This window comes from Otolemur garnettii, unplaced genomic scaffold, assembly GCF_000181295.1.
Source record: "Otolemur garnettii isolate 467f Iridium unplaced genomic scaffold, OtoGar3 scaffold00079, whole genome shotgun sequence".
Taxonomy (NCBI): domain Eukaryota; kingdom Metazoa; phylum Chordata; class Mammalia; order Primates; family Galagidae; genus Otolemur; species Otolemur garnettii.
In genome coordinates, this window is record NW_003852474.1 from 7,441,877 (window position 1) to 7,460,509 (window position 18,633).

At 40.4% G+C, this 18,633-nt stretch overlaps 1 protein-coding gene and 1 non-coding gene across 2 annotated transcripts in view; both read left to right on the forward strand.

Moving 5' to 3' along the window:
• AFF3 (AF4/FMR2 family member 3) overlaps nucleotides 1-18,633 on the forward strand; it is a 529,930-nt gene that overhangs the window by 20,373 nt on the left and 490,924 nt on the right. The window lies entirely within an intron of this gene.
• On the forward strand, nucleotides 13,109-13,170 carry LOC111726776. The gene has a single exon (XR_002774476.1). It is a non-coding gene; the product is annotated as a U7 small nuclear RNA (small nuclear RNA).

Genomic DNA, 18,633 nt, shown 5'->3' on the forward strand with positions numbered 1-18,633 from the left:
ATATTTCACTTGGTTATGGTATATAATCCTTTTATATGCTGCTGGATTTGTTTTTCTGGTATTCGGTTGAATGACTTCCCTTTTTAGTGATGTACTTTTCCTCAGTTTCTTCTTTGATATTGAAAGCTTATGAACACTGGAGAACAAAGGTACATGACTTTCTCAGGACTTGCTCTTGGAAGTATGAAAGCTTTGTTGGTGCACATACTATGAATGACTGTCCTTTTAAGTAAGGATGATCAAATCTCAAAATATGACTACCCAAGTATTAAGTAAGGATGATCAGATCTCAAAATATGACTTACAGATCTCAAAATATGACTACCCAAGTAGTCAAATTGAGAAATTTTTAGGTAATGATTTTCTAGAGGATTTTAAATTGATACATGCTTAAGAAATTTTCACATAATGTTATTTATTTATTTTTTAGATACAGAGTCTCACTTTATCACCCATGGTAGAGTGCTGTGGCATCACAGCTCACAGCAACCTCCAGCTCTTGGGCTTAGGTGATTCTCTTGCCTCAGCCTCTTGCGTAGCTGGGACTACAGGTGCCCACCACAATACCCAGATATTTTTTTGTTGCATTTTGGCTGGGGCTGGGCTTGAGCCTGCCACCCTTGGTATATGGGGCTGGCGCCCTACTCAGTGAGCCACAGGTGCCACCTCATAATGCTATTTCTTATATGGCACTTTTAGATTTTAGGTCCTGACCTTGAACAAGTCACCCAATTATTTTTAGCTGAGTTTTCTAATCAGCGTACAGGATTATAAGAAATAAGTAACATGTGTATATAAATATGCTCAAGATGTTTCATGATATATAATTATTTATATTTATGTAAGTATATAAATATATTTGGGACAAGGGTCTCACATTCATATACTGTCAGGGGCCCCGTATCCTTAACCTGCAGATCAGGGAACCCCTCACATCACACATGCATTTCTCTTTCTTTCATTCTTGTCTCTTCTGAGAAGAGTGCCTGTGGCTTTCATCAGACTCCCAAAGGCACCAGTGACCCTGCTTCCCTGACGGTGGAAGCGCCTCTGGCAGCAGCCGTTGTCCATTATGAGCAGAAGGTGAGGTGGCGCTCAGAGAACTGAGAACTGTATTCCTTTGTTAATGCCTCCAGCTGCAGAGGAGACGGCGGGCAAGATGCTTGGCAAAGCCGTGCTGCCAGGCAGAGGTGATTTGATCTTGAAGACACTGCTGAGTCCCTTCTTGACTGCCTGAGCCAGAGCGCAGACACAGCGCAGGCCCTGGTGTGGAGAAGGAGCCAGCAGGACCGCAGAGCCTGTGGGGCACTCTCCTAGCTGTCCTTTCCTTGTGACACAGTAGGAGTCAGGTGGCTTCTGCTGGCCTTAATTGCAAACCAGCTGATTGACATAGACTTTCTCACAGTGAAGCACAACTGCTACAAGAAAAATGCCCTTGTTCTCTGTTTACAGGAAAAGTAAGGGGAGCAACATTGCATATAAGGACTTAGGAATTCAAATGCATTATCATAACAGCCATTTTATAAGAGTACATATCACACTATATTCCAAGGGCTTTTCAGGCGTTAATTGTAGTTTGAGTTATCCTGCAGGTCACTACTCTGTGATAAAATCATGATGAAATAGCCTCACACAGCCCTCTTACAGCTCTACTATGGTCCTCTGCGGAGGATTTTTTTCCCCCTCCATTATGCAATATTCAGATTTATCACACAACAACTTTAACTGATGGCAGTGCCCTTTTTGTTGCTGAGGTAGGATCAAGGGCTTTTTAATACAGTCTGGGTAGACACCAAGGATATACAAGGGATCTGTTTCTCCCCTGGCAATTAGGGAGAAGGCCGTCCCTGTTGGGGGCGTTTTGTTAGGCGTGGCCAGTCAGGAAGGCTTCATCTGGATAGCATGCTTTTGCCAAGTGTATGTGATAAAACCAGACAGAGTTAAGCTTTGGGAACTTGGACCTTGTCTGTATTTAGCACCCAGAAGTCATTATGGGGCTGTCACTGGGTAGGCATTTCTAGTCATGATTCTTTTCTGCAGTTCTATGACAGCGGCACCACTGTTCGTTATGAAGTTTGTTTTTTCTTTGATCAGTTCATATTTTAACACATCTCACGTGTTCCTGACATTGTTTACCTAATATGACATTTTCAGAAGGATGTAAATTATTGATGAGAAAAATCTCATAATGAGAAATTAAAATTTAGAAAAAATAGAAAGGCATATGCAATTATACAGATCCTCTTAAAAAAAGCTTTTCAAGCTTGTCTTGCTGATAATATAGACTGGCCCTCCCTCCTTCTTTCTCTCCTCTTTTCCTTTAGTTGAGGTGGTATTTTTACTTCTGCTGTTTGTCTCCAGGTTTCAGAAAAATGGTTTATAACAGGGGTGGTAAATCTGCATAGCAGGCTTTTAAAAGCTTCAACTAAAGCCCCGGATAAAAATTCAAAGGAAAAGCAAACCTTCAGGATAAACTATATTAATGTTTTAGTTAGAAGCATTCTTTGACACTGCTAAACAGAATTGCAGTAAGCACTCATACAATGCTAAACAAATAACAATAATAGTTAACAGCAACTAATAATTAGTAGCATCTTACTTACAACTTATCTCATAATTATTGCCTCTGTTGAACGTATGAGAAACCAAGACATAGCTGGAGTTCACCTCCAATCTGATCTCAAACCTGGTGCCCTTTTACTATGCCATTTGGATTTTAAAGCAAAGCAGGTGGTTGCTCTGGCTGTCTTTTTAAAAGGAAATTGCCCTTCTTGTAAATGTTTGTCAATTGTGGTTTTTATTCTTGGTTGATTTGCTGTGTCTGCGTGCTCGACCACTGGCTGCCCCTATATGGTGTACACCACTGAAGTGACAGTTGACAAGAGTCACAGTAAAGTGCATGGTTGTCAAGAGGGGGGGAAATAAGACCAGGCTGTTCTGTCTTTGTGGTCAGGAGCTCAAGGTCACCACATGTCAGGGAGGCCGACTTTCTGATCTTTTTGTACAATGCGTCTAGCAGCACCCTTTCACTCTACAGCACATGCAAACCATCAGACCTACCTTAAACCCAGAGGAAAATAAGCTTCAAGCCAAGGAGCAAACATTGGCATGGGAACCTGGGCCATCAGGAAAAGTTTAAATCTGCAGGTATTTATGGGGCTAGGGAAGCATGAGTTCCATTAAAGAGCCAGAAGAAGGCAATGTTCCTATTTGTAAACATTTTCTAGAGAATCTCACCATTTCTGAGAGCTAAGCAGGGACCCATACTGATTGTGCACCTGTGGTTAAATGCGTATGGTAGGCAGGAGAGAATAAGTATATTCAGTGTCTGCCCTCAGGGAGTTTACAATCTAGTGGAGAATCTTAAAGTCTTTTTCTAGATTGCTAGTTTCTAGTTGGATTTTTTCTTTTAGATTTAGTATACTCCCTTGTAAATAAAACTTAATTACATTTGATGCAATATAGTCAGTCTTCAACATCTGTGGAATCAACTAACCTTGGTCGAAAATACTAGGAAAGAAAGAAAACAAAGGCCAGACACAGTGGCTCACACCTGTAATCCCAGCACTTTAAGAGGCTGAGACAAGAGTATTGCTTGAGGCCAGATGTTCAAGACAAGGGTGGGGAACACAGCAAGATCCTGTTTCTACAAAAAATTAACCAGCTGCTTAGGAGGCTAAGGCAGGAGGATCCCTTGAGCTCAGGAGTTTGTAGTGGCTGTGAGCTGTGATGATGCCATTGTATTCCAGCCTGGGCAACAGAGGGAGATCCTATCCCAACAGATAAACCAAAAATCAAACAAAAGGCAATAAAAAATACAAATACAAAACCAATACAGTATAACAGCTATTTACATAGCATTCATTTTACTAATGTGGAGATTATTTCAAGTATGTGGGAATCTGTGCATAGGTTATATGGAAATATTATGCCTTTTATTATCAGAGACTTCAGCATCCTTAGATTTTGGTATCCTCAGGGGTCCTGGAACCAGTCCCCTAGGGATTCTCAAGGACAGCTGTATTGTTCTCCCTTTGATTTTTTTTATTCATTTAGGGGTGTTTACAAGTCCATGTAACTCAGTTCATTTGGCAGTCAAATGAGCTTGTTCTTTGTGTGATCACTTATGATGCTGATTATATGAAAAACAAGACTCGAAGCCCTGGCTGGGAGCAGAGAGCCTCTGCTACATTGTTCAAATGTGCTTCTGGGTCAAATCCCTATGTAGGGTCTGTTGCAGAGAGAATTCTCTGAAAGAAGGCTTGAAATAATGATTCCTAAGGTCACTTCCAGTCCTAAGTATATGATTTTGGTTAAAAAACAAACAGAAAAACAAGTCCTGTAAAAGTTGTGAGTTTTGGGGTGGGAAAAACTGTCATCAGTGTTTTGGATGGAATTCAAGCCTGTATATTGACATTCAGTGTCTTCTACCTGTCAGCACAAGCTGAATTCACTAGGCCTTAAGATTTCAGTCTTTGGTTGTTACCAAAATAACATAGTAGCTTGTCCTAGTCCATTATGAACTGACATGGTGATATGAACTGGAGTTCTCTGAGCCAGTCTGGTTTGGCATGCATTTGCTGGCTAACCTGTGCTACTTCCTATTTGGAAAGTGCAAAATAGGCATATTTTACTAATTGAAATATTTATTTCAAAGGACAATTGGCCAAGAGAATTGGCTTAGGGAAGGAAGACAGTGCTTCTGAAGGACAGAGTTGTCAACAATACATGCAGAGAAACCAGCAATTCAAAAAAACTGGATTAGAATGCCAGCAAAAGTCACCAGTAACTAGGTTATATGTGGGCATTCCCTGAACCTCTCTACATTCTTTTTTTTTCTCCTTCTTGGATAAAATTAGAGGTTTGGCTTAGAGGGCCTTCAGTTTATCCAGCCTTAAAAACTCTACAGTGCTGGGTAGTTTTCAAATAATGGAAAATTCATTTGGTTAGTTTCTGTTGATGGAACAGATAATTGAGAGTTGAAGAAGTAGAGACATAGAATTTGGATATTAGCTAGATTTTTCCCCTCTACTTACCAAAACTCCTAGATTGGATTAGATCAGGAGGGAGGAAGTAATAGGTAGTATTAGTTTCCTATTGCTGCTGTAACAAATCATCACAGATTCAGTGGGTTGAAACAACATATATAGGCAGTCCCTGGGTTATGAATGAGATAGGTCCCATAGATTTGTTCTTAGTTGAGTTTGTAAGTTGGAATAGATACATTTACTTATCACCTATAATAGGTAAATGAGAGTCATAGGTCATCAGTTGGATGTTTGTAACTTGGGGACTTAATTGAATAGGCTGTGTTCATAAGTGTGAGTTGTACGTAAGTCAGATATTTATAATTCAGGGCTGCCTGTAGTGCTGAAGATCAGGAGTTGAAATAGGTTCCACTGGGCTAAAATCAGGGTGTTGGTAGGCTTGTTCTGGAGGACATAGGAAATCTGTCTCCTTGCTATCTCCAGTGTTTACAAGGTTTCCACATTCCTTGACTCCTAGTCCCTTCCTCCATTCTCCACGTCAGCAACCTCCTCCCTCTCGCCTTTGCTTCTCTGACCCTCCTTCTCCCTCTTTTCCTTATAAGGACACTAGTGATTACATTGGGCCCACTGGGATAATCCAGGATAATCTCTCCAGCTCAAGATCCTTGATTTAATCACATCTGGAGAGGCCCTTGTGCCATGGAAGGGAACACATTCACAGGTTCCAGGGATTAGGGGGTGAACATCTTTGTGAGGCGGGGAGCATTCTTCTCCCTCCTGCACATGCGTAATGTTGATAGTATTGCATAGCGGAGACACAATGCTTCCCTTGCTAGCAGATTAAGTCATTTTTATCATTCATGAGAGACCTTCAGCTTTGCTGCTCCAGTCTCTTGTGTCACAGCAGGGAGTTTATTAAAAGGAAAAAGGGGAGAAAATGGGAAAAAGAACTACACAGTTGGGAGGCAGTTTTATCAACTCAAATGGAGTCAACCTCAACGCCCTTAGAAGAACAGCAAGCTCTCTCCTCTGATTCACTGCAGAGGAAAGGGCAAATGAGTTCTCAGGGCCAGAACCACAGGTATTTTGAGACTTGTCTCTTAGGAAACTTGATGGGATACTAGGTTTTAAATTCTCCAAGAGTTCACCATGAATGGCCACATTGTCACCAATGTCGAGGTGACATGTATTTATTTTCAGGTGGCAAGGCTCTTTCAAAGCCCTGGGAAGTGATCAAATCCTCTGTGGGAAAGAAAGTCCTACACACAGTCCAGATGTGACACTGGCAGTCTTTATCTTTCTCTGCAGCAGAAGCCCTAAGAGTCTGTGCTCTTACTGTCTCAAGGGTGACATTTTAATTGTCACTGCAGTAGATGAGATATCTCAGTTTGTGGTTAAAAGTAATTGAGGATAAAGCAGAGTTCAGGAGAACAAATCAGTGGCACTTCAGTCTCATCTTTTTTGCCACAGACACCAGCAGCTTTGCATGCATACTCTGATTCCACTGAGATATTCATGTCATCTGAGGAAACTCACTTGGTCCCCAAGACATTTGCATTTCTCCAGCCCATTTTCATGTCTAATTTGCTTTGGTAGAAGCCTGCTAACCTGCCCTCTGTCCAGTTTTAACGCTACCCAGAATGGCAGAAAAACACCAGCGACTTGAAGAAGTATCTGAGCTACCTTCGCAGGTTATGAAGCTGTGCCGGGCTCTGTCTTCTGGCCCTAAAGCATTCTGAGGGCACCCTGCCTTCAAAGGCATGGGAGGGGAGGGCACTGTGAAGAAACAAGCAGTGGAAACAACCGGAATATGATCGCCTGTGTTTGCCATCACTTGAGACATCATCAGATAAATGCATGCTGGGAATTTGGCCAGAATTTATAAGGAAAAGCAAAAGCTGGAAACATTTATAAAATACAGAATTTGAGATTCTCCCTAATTATAGTGAAATTTCCATAATTATGTTCCTAATAAACAGTATTTTTTTTTCTTGGCCACTATTGTTGTCCTATCTAGAAAGAGAATTATTCTCGTCTGACAATTTCTAGGAACTCTGTCAAGCACTTAATATTCTTCAAGCTCTCTTTCTCATCTACGTGGAAGGGTGTTTTTAGTGAAGAGTTTTGAGAAAGAGAAGCAAATAGCTTGGACAATAGTTTGTTGCTCTTTCTGTTTGTTGTTTTCCTTTAATTCTCAGAAGTACCCCAACACCAGAGGGGCTGTGGTTTTGGCCCACACACGGGTTGTATTCTTGAGGAGGAGTTTATTAAATGAAAGCATTGGTCATGGTGTTTCTTCAGAGGGTTCAAGAACAGGTAGACTTGGGAGTTGAGGATTTGTCCTGGTTTAGCTGGGGGCCTAGAGTTTTAGCTGGTTCAAGGCCTGCTTCTCTTTGCCCACTGTCTCCCTAAATCGGTCTTCTCCAGACTTATCCCGTCACTCACCAACAAACGTGAAGAGTCTACAGACAACTCTTTAGAGTGGAGAGTTCATCACCCCTTAACCCCACCCCCAGTTTTCTTTTTCTTTCTAGAGTGGTTATATTCATGGCTTGTGGTCATATAAGTACATGCTCTATTTGCTAGAAGGAATTAAGGTCCTATAATGGTCCTCTTAACATTTAAATTAGAACACTTTCCCCTGTGGTGCTTCCTGCCACCTCTTTACCAGGGCTCAAAGGGGGACTTGAATCAACCTCCAAGTGGCAGTGACTGTTTCCAAAATACTCGAAGCTCAGAGTTTGTGTTATTAGGATAAACAAGGACCATAAGCACTTCATTAGGCTCTGTCCTTTATCTTTTCTTCCCAGTTGTTGAGTCTTAGGAAGGACCTGCATAAAGCACTTTAAAGCTGTTGGGTCCCCCTCTGATTTCTAATTCAGAGACAGATTGGGCTTTAACTTTTCTCTAGGTAAAATGAGCCCCTGTTAAACCGAAAAAGGCCATAAACAAGATGTTGGGATGTGTTAACTTTCCTTAAGATGTATTAACAAGCATTTTTCCCCCAAGTCATCTTATCTCTTCACGCTGTGTAACTGTAAAAACACAGTGTTTAGCAAAGTATCAGTGTAAGTAGAGGAGAGCTGTCTCCAATGTAAACCAGCCATGTAGATCCCTGTTTTTCATATTACCTGCCGGATACTTTCCACAGTGCTCACATGTCAATAGAGGCATTATTATCATGATTATTAACGTAGCTTCTCCTAGAGAGCTATGGTAATTATTACCATTGCTGCTTAGCAGGCCAGAGGCCAGGGTTAGAAATACAGGCTGGGAAATAGTGGACCAGCTCCATTTGGGAGAGCGCTGAGAGTGTGACAAGGACGACAGGGGATAGGCCTGTAACAGGTTTGGGAGGAACAGCCAGAGCAGGAGGAGAGCCAGGAGTGAGGGTCAACAGAATAAATGCCACAGAGCCTTCCAGCTCCGTGAGACCTGGGAAGGTCACAGTGAAGCCGGCTGCTGTGCCCAAGACCGTGGGCAGAAGCACTTGAGGGAACCAAGGCTCAGAATGAAGAAACGAAGTGTACGACCTGTGGCTGAGCTACAGCAGAGGCCTGGTGATGGTTTTCCTTCTGGATTTTTCTATTCAGTCTCCTGATTTGTGAGACTAATTCCTCTCATATGATTCTGTTTACAGTGCCCTGTAATGTGGGTCACATGCTCTCATTTTTCTTAATTTCACAGTTTCTCATTTTATGAGTCCCTCATTCCATACCTATCATGGATGAAGTGAAAGGTTGCTTTTTGCACATTAGGCTGCTTATATACAATTTTAAAGTTAGGTGTAAAACACAATTTTTAAGGGTAAAAAATAAATATGATTCTCATGAAAAAGCTATGTGAAAGCTCCTTGAATTACAGACAGCAACAACTATTTAAATTTTTACATCTGACCACGATATGTGAACTTGCCTTTATTTGAGGGAGAGGTTAGTGTCTTAGTTATTTCTCTCTGTGTTAGAATTCATTTGACCAAATAATACATGTTGTTGAATGTCTGGGTGGACAGAGACATGGCATGAATGTTACTTTGCTCGAGTTGCCATGATAAAATCCCGCAGACCGGATGGTTTACCCAGCTGTCATTTCTCATTTCAGAGTCCTGGAGGCTGGAAGTGTTGGCAGAGGTGCTTCCTTCTGAGGTCTGTGAAGGGAAACCTTTGTGCTTCTCTCCAGGTTCTAATGGTTTGTTGGCCATCTTCAGTGATCCTTGGCGTGTCCAAGTGTCACCCACCCTTTTTTTTCTGAGACAGAGTCTTACTCTGTCACCCTGGGTAGAGTGCTTCGGTGTCATTATAGCTCACAGCAACTTTAAACTCTTAGGCTTGAGCGATCTTCTTGCCTGTCTCCCAAGTAGCTGGGACCACAGGTGCCTGCCACAACACCTGGCTAGTTTTTCTATTTTTATTAGAGACAGAGTCTCCTCTTGCTCAGGCTGGTCTTGAACTCTTGAGCTCAAGCAATGCACCCACCTTGGCCTCCAAGAGTGTTAGGATTACAGGTGTGAGCCACTGCACCTGGCTTCCAAGTGTCACTAGTCATGTTAGGTTGGGGCCCACCCTACTCCAGGGCAGATTCATCGTTATTAATTATATCTGTAATGACCTTATTTCCAAATAAGGTTCCTAATTCTGGATTAGGATTTCAACTTTGAATTTGGGCGACAGGGGGAGGGATACAATTCAACCCGTAACAGTATGTTAGACTTATAGCGTAGTAAGGTTCTGGGAGGCTGAAGTCAGGGAATCCGTTCTCAATATTTGAACTTAAATGGTAGACTATATCTTGTACTCCATTGGAAAATGATATTTCAGAAGTCCAACAATAACTTCCTTCATATTTTAATCTGTAAGTCAACTAGCTAAGTCACGTAATACGGGAACAGAAATAGAGGACAACAGGACTCAGGAAAGGTAAGAGGGGTGATAGGAAGGAAGAAAAGGAGGGCAGAATGGTAAAGAGAAAACCGATGAGAAGCAGTAGCTGGCATAGTTATCCTGGAAGCATGTTTCAGATGAAATTCTCTGGGTGTAGAAAATCTACGAAGTGTTCCAAATGCATTTTTAAAAAAAAATTATTATTTGCCTTTTTTTTTTTAATCAATGGGGAAATGAAGTCTTTTCCGCTCCCCTTTTTTTTGTAGTTTTGGCTGGGGTTGGGCTCAAACCTGCCACTCACGGTATATGGGGCCAGTGCCCAACTCCTGGAGCCACAGGCACTGCCCTATTTTTTTTTTTTTTTTTTTTGAGACAGGGTCTCCCTGAGTAGAGTGCCATGGCATCATAGCTCACAGCAACCTCAAACTCCTGGATTCAAGTGATCCTCCTGCCTCAGCCTCTGGAGTAGCTGGGACTACGGGTGCCTGCCGCAGTGCCTGGCTCGTTTTCTATTTTTAGTGGAGACGGGGTCTTGTTCTTGCTCAGGCTGCTCTCGAATTCCTGAGCTCAAGCAGTCTATTTACCTCGGCCTGCCAGAGTGCTAGGATTATAGATGTGAGCCACCGCACCCGGCCCCAAACACACTTCGTTGTAATAAGACCCAACTGGTCAATATTTGCGATAATGGTAGGTTCTTAGCATTCTTGGCATTACTGCTACATTTAAATAATCAAGAAAAGCAAAAGTACAGCTGTCAGTTTGCCTTGGAGATGTTTCCATTTGCTGTTGGCACCTCTTCCCTGTCTGAGACTGCTGCTTTCTCGGGTCTCTGGCTTTTTCAGAAGGACAGGCCCCACGGGGTGCCCCAGCTCAGGACTCTGCACAGGTTCTGCTCTGCTGTGCAGCGTGTCCCCTTAAAGGAGACGTGGGAAGACCAAAATGTTTCATTCTGCTGTAGAGGTGATTTTATTAGCCATCCCCTTTCTTAGAGGAGAAAGCTCTGGTTTTCAGGAACTTTCCCTTGTTTATAGTTAGTAACAGAGACCAGCAGGACGTAAAAATATATATGCTAACTGCTGTTTAGTTGAACAAGCTGGGTTTGCAGACTGTACTACCTCAGACAAGTACATCTGTGCAGTCTGTGATTTGAATGCATACTCCCCAAGGCCCTGGAGGGGTGAGTGTCTTCCCCAGAAAAGGACAGCTGATGTGAAGACAGAAAAAGGAAAAAAAAACAAGCCACATTTGTGGTTTCCTAAAGAAAGTGCCAACCTATTTACTTCATCACTTGGTCTTTACCCATAGTTCTTCAGAAAGCATTTTCATGGGTACCCCTCCTGGTTCCTGTGAATACCCATGCCAGCACTAACACCTTTTTAAAAAAGGCACTCGTACTGAACTCCTTCATTTGTGCAGCTTCAGGCAGAAGTTAGAACTTTGGAGTTTTTCTTCAGACTCGGGGCCTCATAGATCCACGGTTCTTTCTCCAGATACGTTTCAGGGGTAAAGTGGACATGTGCTTTATTGGATTCTGTTTTCAAACGCGAGTCCATATTTGTAAAGTATGGTGTGATGGAGTAATCTGGTTCACAGCTTGTCTAGTGAGTATTTCACAATTCATGTCTTATACACAGCTTGCATAAAAATTTCAGAATTTGAAGATGTCAGTCCCTCTGTTTCTTTTATACTTTGTGTAAAAAACACCTCTGACTTTTTTTCTAGTATCAGCCAGTTTTGCTTTAAAATTTTTTTCCTATTCTGTATAACAGTTCCAGCATTAAAAGCTTTTGTATATATTCTGTTTCTTTTCATAAACCAGTCATATGCCATTAGACCACTGTTGATAAGAAATTTAGCATTACATTGCAGTATGTTTCAAGTCAAATGTTAATTCCATAACTCCTAAAATGTATAAATATTAGAGTCCCTACACTGTGCTGTGTGAGAATGTACATGCAGTATTATTCTATTATGTCTTTTCATGTTATAAAATGTTCATTCCTACCAGTAATTTTAATATTGAAAGCCAGAAACAATCTACCTATATCCCATTATAAGGAAATTCCTTTTTATTAGAATTGAAAATTATTAACCAAGTTCACTAGAGATGGTAATTCACAATACAAAAAAGACTTTACTGGGAAATATCTTCAGGGAGTAGATCTTAGGTAATGATTTCATTCACCAAATCTTGGTTGAGCATCTACTATGAGCTGACAGTCGTAATTATGTGACAGAAATGTGCTTGGGGAAGTGAAAGAGAACAGAGAATCTTAAGAGCTGCAGCCAATTAGGATCAGTCAGAAATGAAGATAATGCCTTCAAAGAATTATCATGTACGGAACAATGTGAAAATGCAACTGATGATTAGAATTCACTTGTAACTTTTCAAGAACATGTCTGTAGAAATGAATGAATGCTGTGTAAGAATTCAGGAGGATTAGAGTGTGAGTGTAAATGAAAGGCAGTGATTCTGTCTCAGTCATGAACAGGAAAATTGACCTGGGGCATAAACATGACTGCTCCAAAAAGTGACGTATCTTCTAAAAATGCTCAGATTTCTACTTATAACAATTACAGCAGTGATGATTTCACATCTGTTAGTCAGACGGTTTTAATCTGCAAAAGGTTAAGTGTTTGACAGTTACTTGTTCTCACATACAGATTAGCTGCTTGGAGTTTAACCTTTAGATGTGCTTAAGCAGCCACGCTTTATGCTTTTTTTGTATAAAACCACCCAAACAGAAACAGCCTAATAACGTGCAACTAGGAATACAGAAATCTGGGAGACTTTTTTTTTCACTTGATATAGATTGCGTCCGTTACCTCCTTTCTTCCTTTCTATCTGGAGGTATTTTAACACTTACTTTAACATGGAGAAGCAACTTAACAATTAAAGAATTGAAGCCATTTGTGGTGATATAAATGTCAGAACAGGAGGATAGTTCTACTTCAGTGCCTTGCAGGATTTTAAATGAGTGAGTGTAACTGCTTGATACAGAGAAGGGGAGAAATGAGATCTTTCATCTTTATCTGTGGATGCAGGGATAAATATGAATTTTAAACTCTGTAAAGTGAAGAGTTTATATCTTGAGCTTCTAATTGTTATAAAAGAGTAAAAAAAAAAATCAGCGGCTTTCTATTATTGCATTCTCCTTTCACATGCTTCTTGGTAAATTAATTGTAAGGTGTTCCATAATAAGATATTTGATTCAATTGATTCAAATTATATTGCATCATCAGTGTTACAGCTCTTTTAGAATTTGTCTAGCAGGTTTTCTGGTCTCTACCAGAAGACCCTAAAAAAACAAACATACAAACAAACAACAGCAAAAAACTACATTATAGTGCATCAGATTTTTTTATTCTCTGTTACTTGAAGACAGGATAAAAAACAAGAAAATAGGTGGTGGCTAAACATCTTTACAAAAGCCAAACTGTCCTCATTTTTAATAAATTAATCCTCTATAGGCTTGATCATGTGGTGTAGAGAACATTTTTTAAAGGATTCTGAATTGTCTACTCGATACAGGCACCGTGCTAAGTATTTTACATGTAATCTTATTTAAATATCTCCATGACTTCGTTTAGGCATAAACTATCATGTTTCCTATTTTACAGATGAATTCATAGGCTAACAAAAGTTTATCAGTGGTTCCCAAAATTGGCCTGCTAGAAGCTCATGGGAATCTCTCTTCTAGGGCAGCAGTTCTCAACCTATGGGTTGGGGTCAAACGACCCTTTCACAGGGGTCGCCTAAGACCATCCTGCATATCAGACATTTACATTACGATTCATAACAGTAGCAAAATTACAGTTATGAAGTAGCAACAAAAATAATTTTATGGTTGGGGGTCACCACAACATGAGGAACTGTATTAGGTTGCGGCATTAGGAGGCATTAGAAAAGTTGAGAACCACCGCTCTAGGGGCTAAGAGTTAGAAGTCCTAGGGTATAGATCTAAGCATTTTTGTAGTTAAGTAGTTTTCCCAGTTGATTCTAGTGAACATCAAGGTCTGGAGGCCACACTTGGTTAGAAGAGCCAGTGTCACAGGTACAAAATGATAGAACTGAGACTGGAACTGGATGGATTCTGTGTGAATCTGCAGTGTACAACCTAGGAGTGACTGTCAAAGGGGCCTTGAAACTCACCCTTGAAGCCTGGCATTTGGGAGAATCGTAGCATCCTTCTTTCCTAATGTGGGATTTCCCTCTCAGTGTCCGTGGTGGGTGGGGGGATGTGAGTCTCAGCTGGAAGCAGCTCAGAGGAGGTGAGCCCTTGCGGTTCTAATTATTAGCAAGTTACGCTGTTCACCATATGCCTGCTGGCCACTTACTAGTTTTGCCCTCTGGAGCTACCCAAAATAAGTCCAGTTCTTCTTTTGCATGAGCACCTTTGGGTGAAGAAGAAATCTGTCTTCTTCCTACTGAGGCTTTCCCATTCCAGGCTAATTGTGTCGGTGCCAAGTTCGAATCTACCCCCCTCCAACTCCCCACCAGAAACCCCACCACAGCCTCAACAATCTACCAACCATAAAATCTCCCCCGCTCATCAGACACCATTTGCTGTGGTGGTTCCTCCCTATTCTCAGACCGTTTCTTAGTCTCCTTGGATCCCTAGTTAATTTCCTTTGTCTTCTGTATTTCTTCCCTCAGTCTCAAAATTAGGATACTTGCTTATTATTATATAACACAATTAAATTTTGTTTGTTGAAAAATATCATTCATGTTTCAGGTTAAAGATAGGAAGAACTTCCAAGAGTGGGAGCTTCAGGGTGTTAAGAGAGAGGTTAGTTGTGCTGAAGTGAGCTGGCATCTCAATTCCACTCCGAGTGTGATCTTGCGGCCCTCACGGTACAATAAGGCCAACCTTTACAGAAGAACACACTGTTCCTGAACGGTTCCTCCACTGTATTAAAAGCAAACATATTTTTCCTCCTATATTGAACCCTTCAGCCTTTTGTGTTTAAACTATTTCCCATCTTGTTTGAACTTTTTTTTCTGGAACAAACATTTATTGTAGGCAGTGTAAATAACAGCTGGCCCTCTGTTTGTGTTGACTTTCGTATGTCTCTTCTGGGCTGTTATTTAGTTAGCAGAGAGTTTGGAGACCTGAATGCATCTCTCTACCTTGTTGCCAATTTAGGGCTTAGACAACTCTTTTAATTTTCTGGGCCAAAGTTGTCTTGTGAAGTGGCGTTTGTAAGTCCCCTACCTCTTGACGAAGGATTGATAGTGAGAGAAATGTGTTGGAGAAAACAATGCCCTACTATTGTGAATTATGGATTGCTGTTCTTCATGCTGTGATCAGCCTATCAGTGGAATTTACACTCTTTTTCTAGCAAGCTCTTTAGTTTTAAAAATTTTACTGTTGTTAGTTTGGACTGGGTGGAGTCATCAAAAATATTTACCAGCAGATTCTGACCTTTCAGAGAACAGACTGATCACTCAGAAAAGCCTCTCCTAATTGACTTCAGATGAGTCTGCGAGGGGCGTGTGTATGAGCACATGTGCACACTCACATTTGTGCAGAGGTTCCATTTGTTCTCAGGAAGGAAACAGATAAGAGCCGCTTCCCCTAGTAGATTATCAAGCTCCTTCCTTGGCTGTAGATGGGCCTGGAAGAAATAAACTTTTTATATCCCTCCAGGATGGATGAAAGGGGTGTAGGGGCTGGCTGTCTTTCGAATAGTTCTTTTTTTTCTTTTTTTAACTGAGTGGACATATGAACAGATCTTTTTAAAGTGTCCTAGGTGAGGGGATTAATTGCATACATGTAGATGATTTAAAATGTAAGTCAGTGAGTCACAGCTGCATGGGATCCTGAGTAGCATTTCCTTCAGGGCGTAACCGTGGAATTGATGACATGAATCAAGTGAAATCTCCAGATTCCCTTTGCTCTCATCCCTTTGGCAAAAACCCTGAATATCTCTTTCTATAAAATGTCCATATGGTATTGGCCATCATCCCCTCTAGCTTTCCCTGCAGAGGTGCGGTGTGCGTTAATTAGGAGGTGACTGGCAGTGCTTTGAAAATCAAAAGGTATTTCAGAAATGGTCAGTGTTGTTTGGTTCTCATTTGGAGTGAGTAGAAAGGCTATCTCATTTCTTCCAAGCAATTTAAAGAAGAAGGAAGGGAGAATGGTCCTCTCTTGCTGTAATATTAGCTACTGTGTTCTGATGCACTGTCTCAGGTTATATTATTGTGCAGTCATTACAAGTGAAGAAAGAAATGGGGCCTCACAGAGTCTGCCAGAACCTCACTGCTGCAGAGCGTTACAAACACATTACAATGTAATTGACATCTAGTCGTTGTATGTCCACAATGTGCCAATTAGAATATTTAGCCGTGCAATAAAAGAGGAGTTAATAAAAACGCATCTAAGGAATGGAATATAAGATGAGAAGTGGCATTTTTGGCTCTTATTCAAGTGGCAGGGTGCGGGCGAGAGTGTGGAAACCAAGCCCAGCTAACTTCCTGTGTCTTCCTTACATAATGTCTATAGATATTGGGATGGCCCCCTTTCCTCCAAACTATTCTACTCTCAGTTTTAATCAGTACCATTTTGTGGTTTAATGTCATAGGGAAATTTTGGAGATCAACTTCAAAATAAATAGTAAAATGAGTTTAAATTTCAATTCATTGATTTCTTCCTGGCTTTTTTTTTTTTTTAACTTGTTAGACAAATTGTATAGCATTTCTAAGTTCTTCCCCTCAAAAAATCACAATCCCAAAAATATCTGGGGTTGGGGGGGCTTTTATTTTAACCATGAGTGAATGACTGTTTAGCAACATTGACTACAAATGTGCTTCTTGGGAATTTCACCACTATATAATTGCCTTCTTCATTTCTTTTCTTGCTTAACTAGTGTATATAATCACTGATTTATAAGTGTGAGCTATAATAATGTCAGCTGTCTGCTGGCATGATTGGAGAACTTATTATGAAATGAAGTTAATTTTATATCTTCTTTTCTTGGAAACTCTTTTATACTTAATTTTAAGCAGATAAGTGACACACAAAACCCAACCACTTGAAGATAATGCATTTAGAAATCGCTGATTGATGAGCTTATGCTTATCTAATTTTGTTTTAAAAAGATCCTAATATATCTTTTGAGAATAGATTTTTGAGTGGAAGAACAAAGCTACTCTAGTGTAGGTGGATAAGACACCAGCGAAAGAAAAATGGAACGGATCTGTTTTTTCCCTCTCTAAACATTATGTTAACATTAATCCTGGAATTTAGGTTTTAGTCATGTTGTCAGTGGTGGGAGATATTTAGCTTAATAGTTTTAATTAAGATAAATGTTTGTGTTTTAAGCAAAACAGTTTATGTTGTAAAAGGATAACCGCTACGTTTTGTGCTTCTCTTCGCTGGATTTTCTTTTAGAGATAATGATCTTTAGGGCTGTTTTCCATAAATATGCATATCGTGCTTGTGTTTCTGTTTAAATGCATGCATGCATGACTAAGAAGCACTGAATTTGATTAACTTTATTAACAATAAATAATGAAGTGCGCTCTTTTATGTTAACCCTTATTTTATTGTATATCAGCCTTCAGACATTTGGCTATCTAGACAACCAATCATTTGTATCCTTTTAAAAAATATTTATTGCTTCTTTGACTAATTGCTTTTTATGTGACTTAAAGCCTTTTGCATCGGTACCATTTGTTAAAACACAGCCAGAAGCAAGCCGAGCCCGTCTCATTTTTCAAAAATTTAGTGTCATTTTTATAGACAAATAACACTTGTAAATGATGGATAATAGCTAGCAGGAAGCTGCATGGTATAAAATGTGCATGAATTATATTTTCTGGGAGTTAGAAGGTTAACTTGTCCATGAACTAATTGAAAAGCTTTATAGTAAATGCAAAGTGCTATGTGCACATTATCGGCATGACTTAAACCAGCTGAAAAAGGGATTTTTCCTTCCCTTGGGTATTATTCATTATATCCTCCTCTTTTCTGGCTAGCTGATGTATAAGGAGAGAATCTAATCATAATAACATCTATAGAATTTATTTCAAAAAGCATAGCATAGATGCTTTTCACAAGCAGATTAATACTTTGCACATTAGAAACGGGTGGAGGTGGTTGTAGGCATTGAAATTATCACTGCATAATACATTTTTGTATTTGCATAGGCCATGTTTATCAAGATGACTGGTTTCTGGCTGAGGGAAAACAAATGGTGGGAGATACACTTGGTTTCTTCTGGTGTGTGTAATGTGAGATTAACAGGAATTTATCACATACTCTTTGTGGAGGGCGGACTACCTCACAGGGTCTCTTTTCCGACACAGGACAGTTGTGTTAATTTGAAAACAAGCTGTCTTAATATAGTAGCAGTTGGAAGGTCCAGTCGATAACATTACTATGGTAATGAAAACTTTAGAGACTTCACTTAATCAAAAGGTAAACTTTTCTTGCCCATCTAAGAGAGGATTGTAGGCGCCCATCGTGATTGTGTTGGAGGAGGCGGGTTTAGTGCGTTTTACATTTTTCCCTTTCACTCAACGTTCCTCTTTCTCATGGGGTTAGTGTTGGGGCAGATAAAGCGCTGAGCAGAGGAAGTGATGGTAAGAAACAGAAAGGATTTCTTGATTCATGTGGCTTTGTGTTCTCCGGACTTTGTTGCTATCATTGGTGCTTTCCAGTTTTATGAAAATTGCCTGGGTTGAATTTCTTTGTATTTACCCTGATCAGTATATCCGTGCGTTCACGTGCTTTAACACTCCCAGAAACAGCTCGGTTATT